Here is a 3,717-nt window from a genome sequence, read left to right on the forward strand (position 1 = left end):
TGCGCACGGCCTGTGCGCAGCCTGCGCGCGACCTGGCGCGACCTGGCACGACCTGCGCGGCCTGCGCGACCTGGCTGGATCAGCCTGCCACAGGCGCCGACCTGGCAACCTGGCCCGGACATAGGCGCCGACCTGGCAATCTGGCCCGGACACAGGCGCCGACCTGGCATCTGGCCCGGACACAGGCGCCGACCTGACAACCTGACCCGGACACAGGCGCCGACCTGACAACCTGACCTGGACACAGGCGCCGGCCTGGCAACCTGGCCCGGACACCGACCCGCCGACTGACAGGCGTCGACCGGACAACCTGGCCCAGGCGCCGACCTGGCCGCCTGGCACAAGCGCCAGCCTGACAACCTCGAGGAGTTCATCATCGTACCCCGGTTCTGACGGGATATGACGTCTTACCATTTGAAGGCTTTTTCACCCACCTAACCCGCGAGGGCACCACTATATAAGGACTCCGACCCCCAAAGCCAGGAGAGGAGAAAAAAGTATGGTAACCCCCGCTCTCTAGCTCTCTCATTTCTCTCCAAGCCCTCTGTAATCAAAATGCAAACTTAGGCATCGGAGAGTCCCCACCGGGAAAATACCCTCGGGTCCTCTGATTCAGTTCCCGCAGGTCCCTCAGCTCCCGTTGTCTACAAAGGAGAGAAAATCACCTCACGCGGAGGGTAGTCGGGTTGCGCTGCACTAGGGAGCTCCACCATCCTCTGAGTTGCAGACCGCCTAGGAGCAAGTCAAGTGACGAGTTCGCCATCAGGCAGTTTGCCATCAGGCAGTTCGTCACCAGGCAATTTGCCACCAGGGAGCACAACCAGGCAGTTCGCCACCAGGGAGCACTGCCAGACAGTTCGCCACCAGGTAGTTCGCCATCAAGCAGTTCGCCTCTAGGGAGCACTACCAGGCAGTTCGCCCCTAGGCAGTTCGCCACCGGGCAGTTCACCACCAGACAGTTCGCCATCAAGCAGTTCGCCACTAGGGAGCACTACCGGGTAGTTCGCCACCAGGCAGCTCATCACCAAGGCACGTCACCACCAGGTCAAACACGAAGTACTTAGCCAAAAAATTTATACATCACAAAAAATGGTACGTGACCAAAAACGGTTACTGAAGGGGATAAGAGATCCATCCTATGGATACCCAAAGATTGCGGAATAAGGGGCAAATTTCAAAAAATTTATCTCTCCCTTCAACTGGGAATCGTATTCCCTATTTAGAAAATCATATTTTCAAGGATCAATCTTGAACCATAAACTGAACCAGATCTGAACTAAAAGGAGTGGGAGAGGATTATACCTGATACGGAGAAATACTATCTCCCAATGGAGGTGTTCACGCCCAAAGAAGGATCCAAAATCTGCTCCCACTGAAAATGGCGCAGTGAAGGATGGAGCAGAATCAACAATGTTCTTCAAAAGAACTTGACCCTTCGCAAGAATCAACTGGACGGCTTGTGAGTACAGCTCCAATCAATCTTTTCCCAAAAGATTGAGATCAAGATCAAATCTTGATTGCTCCCAAGAACTGGAGATCGAACTGAAGGAATGGCAATGGCAGGAAGGTGGCGGCAGAAGAGAATTCGCAGTATGTAGGAAATCTCTCAATCTCTCTTTCTTTAAAGAGAAGAATGCTATTGATGTTGTTGTGTTCTTCAAGGCTGCCGCCCCCTTCCCCTTTTATAATCTTAAAGGGATCAGCTCCTAATCAGATTAGGAGTTGCTAATCCAAATCATATTTGGGTTAGAAGTCCCTTAGTGATAAGGGATAATCCTTATCTTATCTGCAGATCAGATCAGTTGTCTCCTAATATAATTAGGAGGTTTCCAAATCTAAATCTTATTTAGATCTTGGACTCTCTGAGTGGATAGGGTCTAAGCCCAATCCTTTTAACTGACCCACTTCAGAATTCGCCCCCTTTAGATGACTGATCAAATCAGCCCAGTTCGAAATGGGCTTAAGGCCCATTTAAGGTTATGTACTCAAAAAAAAAACTTTCCAAATTGCTGCCCAGTTGGGCTTCCTTGTATGGCGTGGGACCCAAGCATTGATCTACACATCAGCCACATGGGTTCAGCCCAGCCTTTGTTACAAGGCCTGGCCGAATGCACTGCTAAAGACAGTGTACCCCCTGAAACCCATCAAATGAGCTCTATGGGCCCAACACTTACACTAAGTGGTCCCTGGGCCAAGCCACCTTGTAACACCCAGGGACTGTGGGCAGATGCAAGATTAGCCCATCAGGCATTATCCTCAATGATCTTACACTTAACCTCTCAGCCCATAATGATCAAACACTGCTCGACAAGAGAGGACCTCTCCCTCGGCTGCAAGGAACAGTGTTGCACTCTCCACTCATATGGATCCCGGGAATTAAAACCTTCTTGCAAACATTTTAGAAACCATATATATACTTTTATATCTTATATAAAATATATTTTGCAAAACAAATCTCAACGGTTGAAATCAGCTGCCAGCAGTCTTGCTTCCATCAGTGAGAGTGCATCCCCGATCATTACCTTTGTCCGACAAAGGGGCTGATCCTGTCACTATGATCACCCACTCAGATGAATTCTCGGACTGTCCCAACATACCCAGGTTTTGACCCCCGTTAAGGATCTCACTGATTGGTATATCAAAGACAGCCCAATCCGACACCTAGTCCAGTATCATAATCGAGTCTAGGGGTCGGGTGTAACTTTCCAGTTTTGCCCATCAATCTCCAAGGTCCAGGGCAATATTGGAAATCTGGTCCAGTTCATAGATTCAATTAATCCTACACTGTATGTGCCTAGGGTCTCACCCTGGCAGCTGAGACAGGCCACCCCAACTGACTTGGTGGCACCACAGTGTCAGCCTTGTCAGGATAGGTCTCCCCAGACCGACCCACTGGCTGTGAACATTCTAAACTAACACGAGTCTCATTAAGTGTCCAGTTTAAGGGTATTACACAGAAACATACCAAGGGGACATGAATCAAATATGTATCTTTATTCATTTACAATAAACTCATAAAGTACATCATTCTGATTGAAGCTAAGGGCATACAAAACTGTCTATCAGCTCCCACTTGCACTTAGGTCCAATCAGGTACTAGCCGGAGTCCCATGCTTTCCACGTGTTTCTCAAACACTTTCTGTGATAGTGGCTTTGTCAATGGGTCTGCTACATTTTCCGCTGACGCTACCTTCTGAATCAGGACGTCCCCTCTACCAACAATCTCCCGCAGTACGTGGTACTTCCTCTCGATGTGCTTCGACTTCGAGTGGGCTCGTGGCTCCTTAGCCTGAGCAATGGCTCCATTGTTGTCACACAACAATGGGATGGGTGATGTGCTGGACGGAACAACTCCTAACTCGTGAACGAACTTCTTCATCCACACAGCTTCTTTGGCAACCTCACTTGCGGCAATGTATTCGGCCTCGGTCGTGGAGTCTGCAGTGGGCCCCTGTTTGCTGCTTTTCCAGCAAACAGCACACGATCCTATCGTGAAAACATATCCAGATGTAGACTTTCTATCATCTGGGTCTGACCGGAAATCGGCATCTGTAAACCCTTGGATCTGTAGTGAGCTACCGTCGAACACCAGACAAAACTCTTTTGTCCTTCGAAGGTACTTAAGTATGTTTTTCACAACAGTCCAATGCTCCTGCCCTGGGTTGGCCTGAAATCTGCTTACTACACTCACTGCCTGAGCAATGTCATGACGAGTGC

This window comes from Nelumbo nucifera, chromosome 5 (assembly GCF_055504915.1).
Source record: "Nelumbo nucifera cultivar China Antique chromosome 5, China Antique-T2T, whole genome shotgun sequence".
NCBI lineage: Eukaryota > Viridiplantae > Streptophyta > Magnoliopsida > Proteales > Nelumbonaceae > Nelumbo > Nelumbo nucifera.